The sequence below is a fragment of the Rattus norvegicus genome, chromosome 11 (genome assembly GCF_021556685.1).
Source record: "Rattus norvegicus strain SHRSP/BbbUtx chromosome 11, alternate assembly SHRSP_T2T, whole genome shotgun sequence".
Lineage (NCBI taxonomy): Eukaryota > Metazoa > Chordata > Mammalia > Rodentia > Muridae > Rattus > Rattus norvegicus.
In genome coordinates, this window is record NC_141544.1 from 45,579,463 (window position 1) to 45,601,036 (window position 21,574).

The 21,574-nt window shown below is 48.1% G+C and overlaps 1 protein-coding gene across 15 annotated transcripts in view; it reads right to left on the reverse strand.

The window, feature by feature from the left end:
• Runx1 (RUNX family transcription factor 1) overlaps window positions 1–21,574 on the reverse strand; it is a 239,814-nt gene that overhangs the window by 97,295 nt on the left and 120,945 nt on the right. The window lies entirely within an intron of this gene.

The following is a 21,574-nucleotide window of genomic DNA, read 5'->3' on the forward strand; positions in this document are numbered from 1 at the left end:
GGCCAGCCGCTGCTCCGCCGCAGAAGTTTTGGGTTTTAAGCATCCTCTCCGTGGTACAGTTGCTTTATTTAGTGTCTTTTCTCTGCGGCTGGGCTGCGGCTTGATTACGCAGCGCGCCGCGTTCTGAGTGTGCGCAGCGGCCGGGAAGGAGAGTTTTCTAACCAAGGCCTCCAAGAACCCCTAGACTACCACAAAAAAAGTTGAAAGCATTCGGGGATCCAGGCCACCCCGAATTCCCGAGCTCGAATCCACCCTCCAGCTCCGGGAGGAGGCCGGAGCTTTCCTTCGGGAGCTGAACCCACCCCGCTGGCGCACTGTGGGGGCACCTCCCCCATCTTGTCCGTCCCCGCGGCGCCGAGGGCATTTTCGCCGAGCTTTAAGGTCCCGTTCTGCTTGGCGCGCGACCCGCTGCTGTCCCCAGCCAGAGCAGCTGGCCTGTGCCCTTCGTGGTTCCCTTACTTCTCCTGGGCCTTGCTTCCTCCGGGACTTCGTACTACCCATTCCATGGAGCCCCGCTACTGTCCACACATGACCGAACCCCTCCACTTCCATCTGTGCTCGGGTCCCTGGCTGGTCCCCGCGTGTATCTTCCCTCCATACGCATCCGCGCAGCCAGGGTTCAGTGGAGGAGGAAGAAGATGTGGAGGTCCGGGCACGGAGGCCTGGTTGGGAGTTTGGGGCAGCTTCTCCTGCCCCAGGCGGGTAGGAGCTGGTGGTGTGGAGCACCCAGCAGGCCTTTCACCGTCATGTCGGGGCTCGGGGTGGACGCCAGGGGGCAGCAGCGGCCCTCGTTAGGCGCCCTGGGAAGCTGAGCTGGGCAATGGGCACACCCGGATGGTTCGGGGATCTGTCTCACCTGGAGAGCCTTAGGGTCTATCTAGTGAATTTGGGAAAAAAACATTAGGAAGCGGACACCAGAATCCACCTAAGCGCACCGGTCGCTCAGAGGTGGTATCCGGGCCAGCCTGCATAGGAATCCCCCGGCTGGTGGGTCTCTCCTGTCGCGATTCACGGAAATTAGGGTCTCATTTCTTCTCAAAGCTTCTTTGCCTGGGCTCTGTCCTATGCTAGTTCAGGACCATGAGTTCTTTAGGTGTCCAGAGAGCGGCAGAGAAGTTCCCCAGCCTTCTGTATTTTCCCGAGTGGGCCGGACTTCCCTCCTAAAGCACTAAGATCATGCCAGCAGGGAAAAAAAAGCTCAGTGTTCCCCTGGCGTTTGGGGGGAACCAGGAGCTTTGGGAAGAAAAAAAAATCTTTGCTTTTCTTTCAGAATGAATCTCTAAGAAGTCCCATTCCAGGTGTCAGTGTTCCCTACCTACGCCTACCTCCCCCTTGCTTAGCGATGTTAGAGTTAGCAGTCACCATCCCGCGGCCCGCACTCCCCTTCCGGGGCCACAGCTTCCTAGAGCGGCCAGGTTCTGGTGTGCTGGCTCTACTGGAGAGTTCATGGCCAGTGGAAGCCAGACTCCCTCATATAGCTAGCTAGGCTCCCCTCAAATGCATTTTCTAAGAGGCCAACTTCAGATCTAGTGCTCCTGGGGCCACAGCCAAGCACATCCGCAGGGACCCACTGAGACGGAGCTGGATCAGAAGAGTGTGGCAGCGACAACACTGGACCTTGACTCCAGGAAAAGGGGTGCCTCTCCAGCCCTTCAAAGGGTTAAAGGAAGCCCCTTGGAGTCAAGCCCCTGCTTAAACCCTCAAACCCGGGCACGGAGTTTAGGGTTGTCTGTCTGGCAGAAGCCTAGGAAAGGCGGTTACAGGACCGCATACACCGAGTTTAGCTTTTAAGGTCCGCACCTTGAGCGCTGCTCAGCTGAGTTACTAAGTTCAAAGCCGGACGACTATGCTATAGCAACGAAAAGCTCCAAAAACCCGGCCTCGGGCATCCCTGGACCTGTGCGGGTTGTCACTGAGCCACTCGACGCATATTTGAAAAGCACAAACAAATAAAATCATTGCCCCTCTGTACTGCCGAATAGCAAACAGCGAGCACGCAGCTGGGACTCAACTGAGGGGCAGGGTGACCACAGCCCTCAGAGCTTTGATCAGAGTACATGTAAGTCCTGCAACGGGACAGGAAAATGAAGAATTCCTTCCCACCCAGAGCGCACATTTCAGCGTCAATGAACACTTTCCCTCTCTTGCCTCACCAAGAGCTAAAGGAAAGGTTTACAACTTTCACTTCCAGGCTTCCCCCAAAATGACACTAAAATTTACAGGATAGAAAAAAAAACTGCAAGGGAAAGATTTAAGCTGCTACTGTGTGACAGTCTAACAAATTTGTTGCTGGGGGAGTTTAAAAGTGAGCACAATGGAATTTGTACTTTCTACCACGAATTTAAAAAGTAATATTTGGTTCAGGCAAAGCATTTCAATGGAGGACAGAGGGGTTCATTGACGTATTTTTCTACATCCTCATTGGTGATAAGTGGCCTCAGAAAACCAAAGGCTTGTCCTATGAAATCATCTCCAAAATAAAGTGTATGTAATAACAGTTCTCTTCAATCAAAATTACCCCTCCAGAGTAATGTTCTACTGTCCAAATAGGATTCTAAGTACATCATAGTTTTAAAGTTATTATTTCTTCTTCTTCTCCTCCTCTTCTTCAGAGAGTTTATCCTACTGTGGTTCTAGACCAACCCCAGGCAGTTTGTACCTTCATAGACATTGAACCCAATTTCAGTGAGCGGCAACCATTGCGTAAGTGACTAGCTGTCCACACTGTCTGGCTTTCCACATTGAAACTAATTACACTTTTCTCCCTTCTGAAGAATTTTTGTGATTACTTCATTTGTCACATTTGTTTACTAGGAGAACCAAACTCCTGAATTCTTGTGTGGCATCCCCTCTCTCTGAGTATTTTTATGCTGGGCTGTGGGGACACTTAACTACAACTTCATAACTAACCTAGCCCCCCCACCCCCATGCACCAAACTTAAACTATTTCTCCCCCACAAAATTTGGGGTGCTTAGTAAACACTTTACCCTCATAAAATTTTGCGTCACCGTTGCTCTAACAAGTGTAATAAACTCTGTCATAGCTGATAGAAGCCAAGCCATTTTTTTTCAGAGAGTCATATAGTCATTTAATAACAGCAGAATGTGTGAATGGTGAACGCCGTAGAACTGAAGGTATCACTTAAGATTTCATTGGGGTATTTTATGTGGTATGACAGCTACAATGTGAATTGCTCCTTTTAAGTATATTCGAATCAGCAAAAAAGCTTTAATTATTTGGTAAAACAATATCATGAAGTATATATAGAAACACATCAACAGAAAATCACACGTATATGTGTATGAATATATATTTCATAAAAATATAAATTGGAACCTAACACACCTCGAACCTCACTAGGACCCACCCACTTTATGTGTGCACTCTAAAATCATAGAATATAGAAAAATAGTGATAATCCTGTGAATAACCTGAAAGCTAAGACTTTCATTCTAATTACAATACACGGCAGCTTTAATAAACAGATTACTGAATTCTTTTATTTATTTATTTTTTAATTTCACTGCTTGCCATATTTTTGAGCATTGGGAGTTTTATATCCTGGTCCAAATAAATCCATCATCACTGGCGCAAAAATAAAACAGTAGATCACCAAATAAGCGAACTCTGATCTGCCTAGCACGTGGTTTTATGTGCTTTCTGCCCACTCTGGATTCGGAATGCTGAATCTCTGTGTCTCAGTCACTCTGGGCTGCATGCATGAACACGTGTGAATTATTTACTAAGGCTCTGGGGATGACTCAGAACTCCAGGTGAGATTAAATTCCAAATCCCAGCTTAATACAGAATGGTTTTAAAATCAGTAACATGGCAGAGAAAGCATAAGGAGGAAAAAAAAAATCTGAGTATCGGTCAAAGCAATTGATTTCCTTAAAGCCAGTGTTTATCCAAATAAACACTTCAGAATACATTTTCTAAAAGAGACTAGCTGGTGCTTCCGTATTCCAATTGCTTCCCTCTGGTGATAGGACATTTCAGAAACACTTCCCAGTTGCTGGCTCCCCCCCCCCCTTTTTTTTTTCAGCTAGGAAAGCAGTTTGTTTACACTGACACCACTCATTCTTGAAATGACACAGCCTTAAATATTGTTGGGAATCATCATAAGATCCCAGGATGAAGCGTTCTCTGCTGCTTCTAAGGTACCGGAAAGCCTATGGGGAAACTGTGCTCTTTCCCTTAGGTATTTACAGATAATGTGAGTTAGAAATTACCCTCAGCCTTGCACACTGACAGGGGTCAGCACCCAGTGACAGCAAGGGCATATGGTCAGCCTCAAAGCCTTAGGATCTGGGTAGGGAGTAGGAGGATGAGAGGGAGGAGGAGGGGAGGAGGAGGAGGAGGAGGAGGAGGAAGAGAGGGAGGAGGAAGAACAGGAAGAGGAAGAGGAAAAAGAGGAAGTGGAAGAAGAGGAGGAGGGGAGGAGGAGGAGGAAGAAGAAGGAGAAGGAGAAGGAGAAGGAGAAGGAGAAGGAGAAGGAGAAGAAAAGCTAATTACTTTAGATTTTCAGACGCTGTTTAAACAGGCAGGAGGACAAGATTTACAACTCCCTAGTCATATATTTTTTGTCAAAGCCAAATAGATTAAATAAAATAAGGACGACTTCCACAGAACTGCCCTCTAATGAAAGACTGAGTGGCTTCAATGTGTGGCCTCTAAGGAACATCCTAAAAATAATTTTAAAAGATCACAGTTTACAAGGACGTAAGGTAGCTCCCTAAAGTTTTCTTTTGTAAACAGAGTAGGGGCAGAACAATTTGCACTAATTATCAAGGTAAGATAAGGTAAGAAATAACAAATGGACTCTGAAGTTAAGGCTTGGTTCCCACTGGTGAGGATTGGTCCTGAGAGATTGACCCAGTAGGATGGACCAGACCAGGTAAACTTATTCCAAAGACCTGGTGGAACCGAACCCCTTGGGCATTCTCTCATGAGACCCAGAGACACCTCTTCAGGTCAGGCTGAGAAGCTGGGACAGAGAGCAGGTGTTTGTGTACACACTTAATACCTCGACAATTCTTAGGGAAAAGCCAAAGTACTTCTATCCTAAAAACCTGGGAAAAGGGACTGTGTTTGGAGAGGACCGTGCTACTGTTAAAAACTTTCTTCACTCGGGTGATATCAGCTGGAGGACACAGAGAAACTGGCTGACCTCAGGGAAGTAAATAAAGTGAATAGAGGCAAACCTGTGAAACTATGAAGGGATTCCCGACTCCAGGAGCTGTATAGGATGCCTGGAGCTGGGAGAGAGATGAGAGGCTACGTACTCATTAATGGAAGCTACATAAGACAGGTTTGTGTCTGTCATGATCTCTCTTCTGTTCCCACTGCACACCATCAGCCATCATATGGCAGGTGGTGATTGGATACTCGTCCCGCTTAATCCTGGAAATCCTACTGTCACTCCCAATTTATAGGCGAGGAGCTTCCCCTTTAGGGAGCTTGGGAAACTTCCCTCTGGACATGCATGCACACCCATGTACGCATGCAGATTTGAGTGTGTACACACACAGGCACAGGTACACACTCACATGCACACGCGTGGACACAGAGTCACATGCATGCACATGTCCATGCACACCCATAGGCATGGATCAGCCACGTTTCTTCTTAGGTACAAATGGCAGCTTTGAGAAAATTTAACTCTTGTTAGCCACGTCATCTTTTACCTCTCTCCTCCCGTGTCTTGTCTTCATTAGAAAATATCTCAAAAAAATTTCATGTGCACATCTCAAATATGTAGAATTCCTACCCTAAAGCCATTTTCTTATCACTCTATTTGGTTGAGAGATTTTTAAAATTCACAACGGGCTTTTAGTCTTTGCTGACCTCTAGTCTTTCCGGATGGCAACTCATAGACTCTCACGAAACACTTGATTTTCTTCCTTTCAACCTCCCTATAATGGTTCTCATGTGTCAGCCAGGGTTCTAGGCTCACTGATGACAAAGAAAAAATAACAGACAGCAAATGGGGTATCATGGCCACTGGTAAGCATGTGTGCATGGCCCAGAGAACAAGAGGGAAGTGACAAGGGAAGAAGGGGCCAGCAGTAACTGGGGTGCTAAGGAGAGGCTTTGGTCCTGATACAGGCAATGTGCGATTGACTTAGAAGATGAACGGAGATTATCCTTTCTGAATCCTTGAGGAAGGGCCCAGGGAGGTAGGTGAGCTGGAAGCAGGTGCTCCAGGGAGGAGGATGGTAGAGAGCAAAGCTAGGCACTTGCGAATCAGGTCACTGTGCCAATTCCAGGAGAGACTGAGTAGGTTTGAGGTCAGCTCCTGGAGGATGGGGTGTGGTAGCCCACATCACCTGAAAGGACTGAACCTCACTGTGAGGGCAACAGGGTCCAATCCAGCCATGGAAGCAGCCTAATGGGTACTTTAGAAAATTGGACCCACTGAAAGTGTACAGGGGACAGGAGCAGACAGACAGGGGAGCCGGGAGCTACTGCAGCTGTAGGACATGGAATCCTAAGGCTAGGAGTCAACATGGGAGCAACCAAGAAGGAAGAGAGGGTGAAGGGGAGAGAGAAGGAAGCATATTTGCCTGGTGTCTGACTATTAGTAGCAGGGGAGTAAAGCCCAGAGAAGAAGGATGGAGGTGGGCACTAAGATTGGGCATTGATGATTCAGGTCTGATCTCATGAGCAGCTGCACCATGTCTGCAGTAGCTGCACAGAGAGTGTGTTAAGTAAGAAGAGGGTACTAAAGAGGTGTGGTCAGTGGGGCTCCACTGAGGCTGAGCTAGGGAGGGAAAGATGAAGAAGGTCTTAGACACCATACGGACACAGGAGTTTGCACAAGGACACCATGTCCCAAAAGTTCTGGTGTGGCCATGAGGATCAGGCAAGAAGAATGACTGAGTTTATCTACAGGGAGAACCCATTTCTTGTGACCTTGACTGGGTGAGATTCCTTTTAGCAGGAGCAGCAGAAACAGAGCAGAGAGCAGAGAGGTGAATATGACTCAGGGAAGGGAGGAAGGGCTTTGGGAGAAGAGAGGGAACTCGGTGGGATGGCAGAGGAGAAAGATCAATGCCGTATGCATGTGAGTACATGTACTGTAGTGTGTATGTGTGTGTGTGTGTGTGTGTGAGTGTGCATGCATGTATGTGTGTATATGTGTGTATGCATGTATATGTGTGTGCACGTGTGTATGTATATGTATGTGTTTGTGTGAGTGTGCATGCATGTATGTGTGTATATGTGTGTACATGTGTGTATGTATGTATATGTGTGTGCATGTGTGTATGTATATGTACATGTTTGTGTGAGTGTGCATGCATGTATTTGTGTATATGTGTGTGCATGTGTATATATGCATATGTGTGTGCATGTGTATGTATATGTACATGTGTGTTCATGAGTATGTATATGTACATGCTTATGTGTCTGTGTGTGGGCATGTGTGTACATATGTGTGCATGTATGTATGCATGTATGTGAATGTGTGTGTGGGGGGGCACTTGAGGATTGAGTACTGTACTTCGAGCTAGGCTTTGCCACTGCCACTTTCATTGCAGTCACACCAAGTCTCTGGATTTGAACCCATGGACGTACTCCTGTTTCCATTCCTTTGGTTGCTAAGCCCTCTGTGTAGTTTTGCTTTGGTTGTTATGATTTCTCTCCTCTTCCTATGTCCATCCCAACTGCTCCCACCCCAGGGCTAATTCTCTGATCTCTTGTCAGATTTCTTGCAAACAGACCCTGACAAGCGCTTGCCACAGCATTTCTAGACCAGTCCTTCTCACAGGCTTCTGCTAACCTTGTTTCTCTACATACTCCGAGCCCAGTGCAAGCCCTTCAGTTCAGTGCTGCAGGATTAAGGAGCACCTTCCTGTCCCAGTCATGGAGGGATGTGTCAGGCTTCTCAGGTTAGATTCCTTCTCATGGGTCATTCACTATGGTCTCCATGTCTCCCAGATGACCTTTGAACCATACTTGGTGTCTCAGCTATTGGACTGATGGAGGGCGAGGCTGGTAAGAGGCCACCTTCCCCTGGCTTCAGGTTTCTGTGCGGAACAGCATTCCTCAGTGTGCAATCCTTGGCCCTTTTCCACAGCCCATCTATTCTCTACCATGAGAGATTCAATTACCCCACCAGCAGCTTAGGAAGCAGGAGCGGGTATATGAGGCAGAATCCTAAAATAGACCCTTAAGATTGTCCATTCTAACCAGGACAGTGAGGGAGAGGAGCCCATAAGAGCTGGTTATGAACAGGGAACAGAGAGAGGGCTTTTCACAGTAGTTAAGGTTGCTAATCAGTTGGTCTTGAGTCAGCCAGCAGAGACCATCCTAGTTGCTACAATGTAGCCAAAGGAAACAGCTGTTGCTGGAGCTGAAGAAGACAGAGGATGAGAGAGAGAGAGAGAGAGAGAGAGAGAGAGAGAGAGAGAGAGAGAGAGAGAGAGAGAGAGGAGCCGTCCTAATGTTCTGACCCTCGCTCTGGCAGCCAGCCAGCAAGGAAGCAGGACCTGTCATTCTGAGGTTTATAGAACTGAATTCCATCAGCTACCTGCGTGACCTTGGAGGAACATTTCCCCCTAAAGTCTCAAGTTAAGGGTTTAGCTTGGCCAACCTCTTGATGGAGAACCCAGGGAGACTAGTGTGCTGACTTAAGAGAACTGTGAGCTACTAACTGGGTGTTCATTAAACAGAGGCTTTTAAACGTGTGGTTTGACAGCAATGGACAACTAGCACACTGACCTTAGGTTCTCTTCATAGGCTCAGGAGACGCTTCCTGTGCTTGGGTAAGTGAGGGCACCAGCAGTCGGAATCCGCATAATCAAGCCACATTTTCCAAAAGTTCTGATTGTGGTAAACTTGCTATTCTGACTCTCCATGCTTTGTCTAGCATACAGTTTGTTCTGGGGCCCCCAGGGAGCAGAAGTCTTTTCACTGAGTTCCTACAAAGACACTGTATAATACCTATTCTCTTCTGAGTCACACCCCCCACCCCCACGCACACAAATACATTTGGACATGCTGTGCACATGACCCCTGGATGCTTGCATACCTTGTCCGTGAGGCTGCCTAACTCAGATTTCACTTTGTTGGCTACCACTGCACAAAACAAGTGTGATGGGAAGCCCCAGGGCTCTGATTAACCAGAGACTCTGACTCAGCAGGTCTGGGGAGAGACCCAAGACTTCATTTCCAACAAGCTTCCAGTGACGTCATGGTAGCTGCTGGTCCAAGACCCACACCTATAGCTGACAAGGTCTCTGGAAGCTCTTGGGTCTCCCACCAAACCTGTGTCCAGCATAACCTTTTAGACAGACTACTGAAAGGCTCTTTGTAGATAACATTATAAAATATGAATTCATAGCAAGTCAGTCATCGCAGAAGGGCTCTTTAAACCGTTGTTAATGGGCTGAACATTTGGCTTATGCTGGGAAAGCCCTCTGTCAGGGCCCCAATCCCCTGTGAGACAGTAAAGCTTGAGACCTTTGGAAGGAGACCGAATTAAGACCAGGGCAGGAGGTGTGGCTAGTACTTTTATCTAGCTTTCTCTTGCCGGGTGAGGTGGTACCCACCTTTAATCTCAGCATTGGGAAGGCAGAAGCTGAGGCCAGCCTGGTCTATATGTTCTAGGGTAGATAGGGCTGCACAGTGAGACTCTAGCTCCTCCCTCCCTCTCTCCTCTCTCCCCTCTCCTCTTCCCACTCACTGCCCTCCTCTCCTCATTCCTTTAGACATTCTTTTAGGATCTCTCACGTGGCCTCAAGCTCACTGGATACATGTTCCAGAAGGGAAACCGGAATGTGCACAGAAGCAGCCTTTCCCCTCCCTATTGGAACTAAGATGTGGCCAGGACACAGCCGATCCTCTAGGGCCACGGAGCCTGGCAGGCACGTGCCATGGTGCCCATAACCGCCATAGATAAACCGGCCGGGAATCACCTCTCTCTCATTCTGCAGAAACAACGCAACGCATGCATGTGACCCAGACCTTCCCAACAGCCGTGTTTTCTACTTTAGTAAACAAGCAGGTGGCAATAACTAAGTAACCCGTTAGTTAATTAGCATCGATTCATTGGTGTCTTGTGTGCGCATGCGCGCTGCAGCTTGCGTGGAGAAGGTCAGGGAACAACTCCTGGGACTTGTTTTTGCTTCTCCGCTTCCGACGCATGGGGCCTGAGCTCACATTCAAGTTGCCAGGATTTGGCAGCAAACACCTTTATCTGCCACCCATCTCACCAGCCCAACAGAAACGCTCATCATGGTTTATCTAACCATTATTTAAACCTGTTGTCAATACAAAATTAGATATTTTCTATCTTTCTTTTTTAAGTCATATTTTAAGAGGCCTATGCGTGTCTTACGCCTACAGCACGTCTCAGCCTTTTTTGTCTGGCTGCTATTACTCAGTAGCTGCTTGTAACCAGTGACAACTATACTGGTTGGAGCAAGACTAGAGAGGCTACCGAACACACCGTCAACACTGACTACAGCTTCAACATTTTCCTCCTGCAGTCCCACGGGTGTGTTTCTCCCCTGCTGTACGTGAAGCATGCAGGTCTCTGCCTTGACTTAGGTTTTCCCTCTGAGCACACAGTTTACCTTGTTTTATTATATTTAATACTTGTCTGAAACTCTCCTACCCTGTAGCCCTGGCTAGCCCCCCGCCCCATGGTTGTTCCGCTCTAGCCTCCTGAGTGGTGAACTTCGAGTCTTCTTTACAGCACCACGTGGTTGAGTGAAAAGCAGAAGAATCCACATGCAGGGTTGCAGCGACTGAGGCAGGAGGCTTGCTCTTTCTGTCAGCAAACTCATGCATCTGCAACCCAGGCTAGCCCCCTTGAGCTAATTTCCTGTGTTCTACACTGTCAGTTCATACCTGCTAGCTATGATAGCTCAGCGGTGAGACAACTTTGGCTCCTCAGCACTCGGAAACGATATCACAGGAAGGATTAAGCTACATCCCTACAAGGTTTGTGGGCTGGATTATTATTTTGAAAAATAAATTATATGTATGGGTGTTTTGTCTGCATGTATGTCTGGGCACCATATTCGTGCAGGGCCCACAGAGGTCGGAGGAAGTTGAATCCCTGGGACTGGAGTTATGAATGGTTGAGAGCTGACATGTGTGTACTAACCAAACCTAGGTCCTCTGTGAGAGCAGCCAGTGCTCTTAACCACTGAGCCATCTCTCCAGTGCCCATGGGCTGCACTGATAAATACTGGCTAGGCCCGAATGTTTCTCATAGGCCCTGATCTTTAAATTGCTGGTGCTCTCTCTCAAGTAGGAATTCCAACAGTGTGTTTGTCTGGAAATAGAGCATAAAGAGTTTTTCAAATGGCCTCTTTGTTAGCCATGCCAGCCAACAGCCTTTATCCTTCAGTTCAGTGCAGCATATGTGTGTGGTGAAAGCCGTGTGGCAGGAGAGTTGGTGGGAGAGGGGGAGAAGAAGGGGGGAAGAAGGGAAGGGGAGAGGGGGGGGAGGGTAAGGGGAGGGGAGAGGGGAGGAGAGGGGGGAGGGAAGGGATGAGGGGGAGAGAGAAGAAAGGGAGGGAGGAGGGAGAGGAGGAGGGAAGAGGGAGAGGGAAGAGGTGGAGGAGATTGGGAGGGGAGGGTGAGATGAGGGGGAGGGGCATGGGGAGGGAGGGAGTATGGAGGGGGAGGGAAGAGGGGGAGGGGGAAGTATCATGACAAAAGGGTTTTAATTTTTAATTCTTATTTTATATGTATGAGGCTATGTCTGTGTGGGAGCACATGCACATGCGTGCAGCACCCCCAGAGGTTAGAAGAGGGTCCTGGGTCCCCTGGAACTGGAGTCACAGGTGGTGGTGAGCTGCCTGTCCTGGGTGCTGGGATGAGTCCTTGGCAGGAGCAGCCAACACGGCTAACCACTGAGCCATCTGTCCCGTCTGCAAACAGAGTTTGATGGGAAATAGCAGGGAAAGTCACCTCCATCCTGTTTGCTTGTGGGGCCAGAGACTTGTCACACTCTACACACTTTAATTTCACATCTATGAAACACATAACGTGGCTGAAGAGGGCAGCGAGGGTGGAAGTGACATTTTCTCATATCTAATATGTCTATGCATAGACATTTCCACTTAAAATGTCCTAAAATCACCAAAGTCTGTACCAACCAGTCGCTTGCTTACATATTGAATTAGTAACATGCACTTAAGGTGCAGGAAAGGATCCACACTTTTGTGGATCACACATCCTGCCCCAAAGCCAGTGAACATGTCTGAGGACAGTTCTCATAAAACCCAACCGTCCCTCTGTCCCTCTGTCCCTCTGTCCATCTGTCTCTCTCTCTCTCTCTCTCTCTCTCTCTCTCTCTCTCTCAAGCAAAATGGTTAAGTCGAATTAAACTTTAAAAAAGAATAAGGATTGCTTCAGGTTTGCCTAGAACAAGGCTGAATCTCCCTCTTAAAACACAAAGCAAAATTTACTACCTTCCTCAGGGAGCACAGCAGGAATCCTCCGGAGTTTAGCTTCTTGGAGGGAAAAGGGATGATGACTAAGGGGACAGGCATCTCTGAGAGCAGATATTATCTGGTAGCTGGTGCTTGGCTCACATTTACAGGCAAAGCAAAAGCAGCCCACAGACATGGGCCCAAAGTGATTAAAAACGGCGAGGCCCAAAAATAACATTCGAAGAATTTTGCACTTTTTTTTCCCTTTCAGGGTAGGTAGGTTTTTTAAAAATAGCCATAGCCAAGCAACAGATGTTTGCCCACGCAGAACCACGAATGACCCCAAACCGAATTCAAGCTCACTTCTAGTGTGACCATTGGCCGAGCAGACACAGACATTTTACTGCTGGACCATGGTCTGGTCTCCCCTCTCCCCCCACACTTCTCTAATCACTTTAACAATTTAAGTGCCCACGAAGATGTCCGATCAGAGGGGTAACTCTTCACGGGCACCACGGGTTAGCACGGCCCTTTTGAGTAAATGGTAAGAGGGATTTGAAGCAAGATTGTTGTAGAAATGTGGACTTTAAGTTTTTAATTTTAATCTTTTAGCATTCAGTTCTAAGTAGCTCTGTAATTGTCAGGCCCTTTAGGAGCATCCCATATGTCAGGGAAAATATTGTGGACGGAGCCAGCTTGTTCTGGTTGTGTGTTGAGAAGGGTCACAAGCAGCTCATGCTGGGCAGTCACTTGTTTTGAAGCTGGGGACAACTTTGGATTCCTCTTGCCTCTGCCTCCCAAGCCTTTTCTCTTACAGCAGAAATCGTATAGTGTATAAGAGAGTAACAATCATGTTCAGTCAAACCCGCCTTTTAGTGGAAGCCACCAAAGTCCTCTCAGAAGCAAAGAAGACCCTTCTTTGGGAAATAGCATGGACTGAGTTATGGAGGAGAATGGCTCCCCCTTAGCTGAATGGCAGCTGACACAGACAGGAGGTGAGAGGGTGAGAAGGAGGGGCAGATCCCTCCCTGCACTAACTCAGCTCACCGGAGGATTCCCCTGTCTTCCTTTTGCCTCAGGCATATCCAGGTTGGCAATTTTCATCCCACAACTGAGGTGATGTGCCCCTTTCTTCTATCTTGCCCAAAACAGAGCAGAAAAGAACTGGTCTCCAGGTTAAACCCACTTCTTACTACAAAATAAGAAGGAAATAAATTTGCATGTGTATATTTTTCTGACCAGATGTCCACTGGCCTGATTGACCACACACTCTCTAAAGTCTGTCTGTAACAAAGACTGAGGCCTAAAGAGAAGAGGACAAGACTACAGGCATGTTAGTCAGCATGTTACCCACCACCATTATCATTCTTTATGTAGAAGTGTTTGAGGCTGGGCAGCAGCTCACTTGGGGAACGGCAACACATGGGAGCCTGAGACAAGGGGATGGCAGAGTCTGAGGGGAGCCCCAGTTACAAAGAGAGACCCAATCTCAACTCCCCACCACCACCAACAAAGGGATTTATCAGATGCAAGCTAGGACGTTGTACAGTAACAGCAGTGAAAAGCAGGTGGACTCCCCACAGTACAGAGAATGCACGAGGAGACCTGGGCCCTTCTCCTGGTTTTAAGGTCTGCAGTAGACGATCAAGGGGAACCAAGAGCATCGGTAGATGTCTAGAAAGTGCTGGGTCACCTGAAGCTCATCAAGGAAAAAAATTTTTCCCTGCGGAAGTTAAAAATAAAACTTCTATAGCAAAAACATCCTCTTCTTATTGATTTTTTAAGATTTTGGAACATTCAGGTCCTAAGTACATGCACCTTAAATGACTCTGCAGGAGCTCAAGAGCAAAGCCCCTCTCTCCATCCCAGTAGTGCTCATCGTGAGTAAATAACTCAGAGATGGGGTTCAGAGCCCCCTAACATCTAAGTTCCCTCCTGTATGGATGTTTAGGTCCTCAAACTTGACCGTGGTTCTTGCTTGTGTTTTGAAGATTAATATGTAAGTACATACAACACTGCCCTAGTAGGCCAAAGAAGTAATTTATCTTTCCCACCACAAAGAACCTGGCTGGCTGGACAGCAGGTCCTCACTGCCCTGGATGGCGAAGGCTGGGGTGTGATAGGTTGGGGCTCATGAAGAAAAAGCTGGGGCCTCCGATCTTAACCTTGGGAATCCATTGAGTGCTTCAAGTACATGAAGAGTGAGAAAGTGGTGAGATCTCAGAAATAAAAGCCTTGTTTATGTTGACGGGCTTTGGTCAGCCAAGCAAATGTTAGCAAACACCTGAGGTAAGTTCAGAACTATTCTGAAGTTCAAGGCCGTGACTAAGACTTTTTGTCAAGTTATCTCGTTTAATCTGAAGTCGATAAGTTAGGGACATCCTTCTAGGCCAAAAGAAGTTAAACAACTTGCTCAAGGCTGGAGAAGAGTGATGCTCATCTCTTACGTGTCTGTGTACATGTGTGTTTTCATGTGTGTGTACGTGTTATGTGTATGTATGTGTGTGTGTTTGTGTGTACGTGTTTGTGTGTGTGTATGTGTTTGTATGATGTACATATGTGAGTGCTTGTGTGTACACGTGTATATATGTATGTATATGTATGTATATATGTGTGTATGTGTGTACATGTGTGTATGTATATGTATATGTATGTTTATGTGTGTGTCTTTGTGTGTGTACATGTGTACTGTGTGTACATGTGTGTCTCTGTGTGTGTGTCTGTGTGTCTGTATGTTTGTGTGTCTGTGTGTCTGTGTGTCTGTATGTGTGTAAGTCAAAGACAATCCCAGGAGTCATTCCTCAGCCGGTCAGTCCTTATTGCTATCAAGACAGTGTCTCTGACTGGCCTAGAACTCACAGTGAGCCCCGGGATCTGCATGTTCCCACCTCCCCAGGCCACAGCGCTCATGGTCCTGTGACTAAACCCAGGCTCTCACTTTTGCTCTCAGAGAATAGAGCAGATGATTGAATTATGGGCATTTTGAAAACAACACTCTCCAGCTCCCTAGTTCCAGAAGTTTCTTAGAGATGACTTTTTGGAAGGACTACCTGGCTTGTTGGGGACAGCCTCTCACAGGGTATAGTGAGCGGGTGTGCCAACAGGCGTGCTCTGACTGTGCGTCTAAGGAAATGAGCTGTTTTAACAACACAGAGCCCAGCGAGCTGCATAGATAGTTCAATGACTTTTCCAGAATGGTACTTAAGGAGCAGAGCCCATCTCCACTTGGGCTTGAGCCCATGGCCTTATGGTTTAAATATAAAACGCATTACAGCTCTTTATTTAGACAGCCATATGCCATTTTTAGGGAGCAGCCCCGACTCTCTCCCTGACTTTAGTGGGAGGACAGTGCAGATAGGTGTCTCAGTGCCGTCATTAGTATTCATTATTCATTAGGTTTTGATGGTGGATTTGAAACCAGCTGGGAGGGTTATGCGCCCCTTCAGTGAAAACCTCAACTCTAAGGTCAGACTTCCAAGTGTAAGTTTTGGAGGCTCAGGAGAGGGCAAGGGACCCAGAGTAGGTCAGGCCTCCAAAGTTCAGGGGCAGGGAGAAGAAGGGGACTTCACAATTTAAAAACAACCTTGGGTTTGCTGCCACAGGGCAGACTCCATTAGTAAAGAAGAAAAAGAGGAAAGGTGAGACACTGGGCAATGACCTATTGCTGCCCAGGGAGGTGAAGCTTGCTTTCCTAAAGGCCAACCCTGGCAAAGGCCTTTTGGCTGCTGGTCACTATTCAAGGAAGCCTGAAACCTTCTTACCCAGAGGGAAGTCTGACTGAGAACGCAGTGTCACACGAGTTCCATGGCTAAGTGTGCTAACACTGTGTGTGACTCGGCAGATTCCCTGCCTCCTCTGAGGTGCAGGAGCTCCCTGAGGTGCCGGAGCACCCCAGGGTGCTGGAGCTGGCCACCCACACGAAAGGACAATTCTGAAGTAAGTGAGAGAACAGGGTTGCTCCAGTGGCCACCTTTCTGTGGAAGATGCCGCTAATCATTTTCTTCTAGAGAGTCACTTAATATAATTTGTCTACTTTTCAGAGAGCAAGAGGGCTCCAAGAAACAAGTTGACTTCTCTCAACTCCCCTATCTTGCAGGCCTGGGACCCTCCCTCCGAGAAGGTTGTCTCACCCTCCCCTGCAGCCCTGTGCCTCTTCCATTGGCCATTTTGCAACTTCCCTAAAACCAGGAGGGTCTTGTGAAATTTTCTCTAGAAGAAATTTAGAGATTGCTCCTGGAAAGCCCCAGCAGCCATTTTCTCCTTCCAAGTCTTTTCCTGACAGCAATCCACAAGTTTAACTCCAGTCCCCAGAAGTCCCAGGAACTGAAGAGGACCCGATTTCCGGAAAAACACAAATGAAGAACTCTTTGGAATCCTCAAGATAAGGAAGCTGGCATTAACTTCTTCTCAGGATCTAACAGGATTTTTTTCTCATTTCTTGATTTTAATAGTTAAAAGCAGAAAAAGGAGACTCACTCAACAAGGCCACATTGGACGGAGGGTCAAAGACTATGTTCCTGGACAAAATGTCCATCTTGGGGGACATTTATTTTTTAAGTAGCATGGTAGAGGGGGGCTTCTTTCTTTTCTTTAATGATCTAAGCTGAAACAAAGGAGACAACAACAACAACAACAACAACAACAACAACAACAACAACAACAACGACACCCAAAATATCTCTGTCTTTCCTCAGGAGAAGTGTCTTAGGACAGAGTGGCCCCTACTCGAGGGTGTTGCTCAATGCTGTGTTACAACACTCTTCTAACTGTCACTGGGGCCGGGATGGCAGCCTTGCATCAACCCCCTGCAAGGTGTTTCCTGGACTTTGCAGACAGCTCTGGGGGAGGTGCGCTCCTCTTGTGAAGGCAGATAGTGCCTCCTGTCCCCTCAGCTATCTTCTGGGGCCCGCCCTGTAGATAACAACTTCGCTGCCCCGTGCTCCCAATTTGTAGATCTATATTGATGAAGCTTTTTGTGTTTATCAGACACAATTTTATCACCCTTCTCCAAATGCCCTCAGCCACACTCAGCCTTTGAACTTTGGGTATTTATCAAATGGGGCGAGTGATTGAGGAGATGTGAGGGCTTATCTGCAGTTCTAAAGAAAGAGGAACCATAGATCTCTCTGCTAGAGCAGATCTCTGTGTGAGTTTGTGAGTGGTGTGTGTGTGTGTGTGTGTGTGTGTGTGTGTGTGGTATGTCTGTGTGTGGTCTGTGGTGTGTGTGTGTGTGTGTGTGTGGTGTGTCTGTGTGTGGTCTGTGGTGTGTGTGTGTGTGTGTGGTGTGTCTGTGTGTGGTCTGTGGTGTGTGTGTGTGTGGTGTGTCTGTGTGTGTGTGTGTGCGCCTGTGTGTGGTGTGTGGTGTGTGTGCCTATGTGTGGTGTGTGTGGTGTGTGTGTGTGTGTGTGTGTGCCTGTGTGTGTGTGATGTGTGTGCCTGTGTGTGGTGTGTGGTGTGTGTGTGGTGTGTGTGTGTGTGATGTGTGTGCCTGTGTGTGATGTGTGTGCCTGTGTGTGTTTGTGTGTGCCAGTGTACTTGTGTGTGTGCATGTGCCCACATGAGCACATGTGCATGTGTGTTCACCAATGCACATGTGTGTTCATGAATGCTCATGCGCACACAGAGACAGGAAGATTTTTCTTATCTTTGGGGCAGTAGATTGCTCTATGTAGACATCTTATGCATTTGGCTTTCCACATCCTTGTCTTGGATTGTTCTCAAGGCCCCAGAGCAGGTAACTGAGCTCTGTCTGACTTGCAGACTCTCTGTGTGCACAGAATGTTGGGTTCTGCATAAGACCCACTTTGCCCTCATTTAGATCAGGAATCTCTGAAACCAAGTATCAGTCCTTGAATGGAGATTCATGCTGACTTGTGTTACTTGTACCTTCTTAACATGCAAACAGATTGAGCCTTTTGAAAGGTTCTAGACACCTTTAGAATCTTGTCCCTTCTTTCTTTTTGTCTACTTCTCTCTCTCCCTCTCCCTGTCTCTCTCTGTCTCTCTGTCTCTCTCTCATTCTTATATCAAATTCTATTCTGCAAATCAATCCGAGAAGGAGGAAAGGTGGGGACAGATTAGGAGATGAGATCCTTCCCTATGCTGGCATGGAGGCCCCTGAGTTGCTCTCAATATCAGAGAGAGTGGTAGGGGAGGGAGGATGAGAGAGAAGGGGAAAGACGGGGAGGGAAGGAGAAAGAAAAAGCACTATCTACAGACCTGGAGGGAGTCTCAGAAAGTAGTCCCCGCCCCAGAGTCCACATTCTTCCTTGTCCTCCAATCTCGGACTCCAGCAGGCTGCTCTACTAAGAGGTGTGACTATTTGCCACTGGCAGCTATGGGAAAGACACCCTGATATAAGACAGAGATGCTTCTTCAGAGTTCTGAGGCCTCTCATCAAATTCCCCCCCCTTTTCTTGTTCCTCCCCCTCCTTATTATTGCTTCTCCCACCCCAACTCCTTTTCTTTTATTCATTCTCACCTGCCTGGCTGCAAGTGAGCACATGCACGCACACACATGTGCGCACACATGCACGCACACACGTGCACACACATGCATATGTACTTGCGCGCGCGTGCACACACACACACACACACACACACACGGAGGGGGGAGAGAGAGAGAGAGCGCTCCCCCCACTTCCTCACTGGGCCCTGCAGTCATCTGAGAATGCCTTAAGGCTGCTGCACTGCTGAACAGAGTCTGAACACTGACTGCTGAGTGGCCGTTGCCCTCAGTCCCTGGACAGCACCCGGCCGGGGTGTCTTGTTGCTGACTCCTACGGTTCACACTGTGGAGACAGCATGGCTTTTTAGTAGGAGGTCTGTCACAAAGGCACAGAAAGCCTTGATTAAAACTCTCTGGGGACAGTAGGAGCTGCCAGTAAGGAACCAGGAAGTTCACATCTATGTCTAAGCTCATAAGCTCCCATGGTGGAGCGGGGCCTGTGGACGCTGTGCCTAACGTTGTTTGCAGTGATCACCCAAATGCATCTGTGGGACTGTGTAAGAAGCAGGGGCATGAATGAGAGTAGCTGCAGTGTTTATCGCTAGAGGAACCTAGCCTGGACCTCTGACAGTTCTAGGAATCCTGTATCCCTGAGACACAGAGAGGGAGCTATGCCGAGATTATTCACCTGACAAGTCTGGCCTGTGTGTGGAGAGAGGAATGACCTGCTACTGGCTCAGTGTTGGAGGCTCTGGTGGGGAGGAAGGAGGTGTGGCTCTTCTCAGCAGCTCCAGGGGCTGCTGTCTTCTCTACCTCATTCTGGAAGGGCTGTCTGAGCACCCTGACAGCTTCTGCTCCATTCTCCCTGCAGGGGAGGATCAGAATAAGGGACATAAGACCGTGCCTCTTCTCTAGCCAGAGAGCTCCCCAGTGCGGAGAATCCCAGGCCCTGTAGGAAGCTACCCCAGCCACTGCATGGTCTACATACCACTGCTCGCTTACTCTGCCGTGGGCCTTAATCTGCCCCCAGACACGCAAACCTCCTCTTCCTCAGGACTTTTAGCATCTCTCCTTAGCCAGGGCCATGTTCTTCAGCCTCCCAGTTTTTGTCGTGGCTGCCCAGTTGTCCTCTAGGAAAGTCTGAGCAGAAGGAAGCAATCTCCCTTCTTATCCCTGGTATCAAGTCACTCACTGAACCTGCCATTTGGTTATGAGTCCTTGTCTGACCCAGACCTTAGACAGAAGGGATGGCTATCTCTAAGTGTTCAGTCGTTAAAGCAAAGCAAAGCAAGGCAAACCCAGTCTCTGTTCATCTCTGATGCTAATTCCACTGCCATAGAAGGACAGCAGACCCACACAGGACTCTCTCCGTATCCTGTCTCCCTTGGGGCCACCAGGGCTTTGGAGGTTGGGGAGGTCTGTGATCTGAGGAACTCCCTGAGACCACACTGGTGTTTTGGGAACAGTGGTAATCAGAAGTGGCCAGCGGTGGCCTCCTCCCCAGGCTCCTGCCCTGCTTATGCAAACTCCTGGGCTTTCTCTTTGGTAAACATTTCTGGCGAAACCAAAAGCACAGGAGCAGAGCTAGGACAACATCTCACTACTGTGCTTTGCTTGCCTCTGGGACTCAGGCAGAGTTGGGCAGAGATGGCTTCTCTGTATTTGAGGAAGCTGTGCCAAAGGCAAGCCCTGAAATTCCAGGTCAGTGTTAGAATTCTTTCCGGACATATAGGACATCTGTGCGTAGTGACCGGAGCTCAGCTAAGCATCCAAGTTGATACAAACCAGGATGTGAAGGGTGGTGCTTCCTTCCTACCACTGGGGCTTCATCCTGGGTCCTCTCTGTCACTGGCTCTGACTGAGTGAAGCTCATTTCCCCACAGGACTCTGTAATCATTTGAGGGCGCCCACAGAACCTGCCACAACACCGGGAAGGCTCTGTACACTTTGCATCCAGACCTCACCCTTCTGACCAATACTGGGCCCCGGGTGGGCTTGTCCTTGAGTCACATGGTCACTGCAGCCTCGTGCTCACACTGCAGCAGTGAGTCTTGCCAGAATGTTCCCCTGAGTAGAGTAATGCCCCGGAACAGACCTGCAGGGCTGTGAGGCAGGCTCCTCAACCACAAAGGAAAGAAGCATGGCTGGGGACCAGATTGCCCAGGAATGAGCTATATGTGCTCCTTGCAATTCAAGATGGGAACAGCTATCTGCAGATAGCGTTGAGCAGAGCTGGCTGGCCCGACCCCCGCTTCCCTCAGACGGCACCTCTTTGTTACTACTACTACTACTACTACTACTACTACTACTACTTTTATTATCACTGTTACTTTGTCACTCAACTTTATACTGTTTTCCATGGGGACCCATGACAGCGTGGGCATTTTGTACGACCCTCCATTGAGTTTCAGTTGGGGGCAGGCATGGGGACCCTTTACATTGTGTTCTTTAATAATTCAAGTGGCAGCATCGTAGGGCTTCTCTTAACTGCTTCTTAAAAGTAATTAATTGATTTTCTGACATATCAGTTAACAATGTATTACTCTGACACAAAGTTGTGTTTCAGCTCTTGTTTGGAACAGAGCGCTGTATGGATTAAGTTCAGCTCAGAGTTTAGCTCGGGAGAGGCTAAAAATATGCCTCTATAAAAAGAAAGCCTCTTTACTCGGAGTGTTGTCTAAAAATCTAAACCGTATGTTCTTCCCGGGGCTCTCAATGGGGTGACGTATAGGT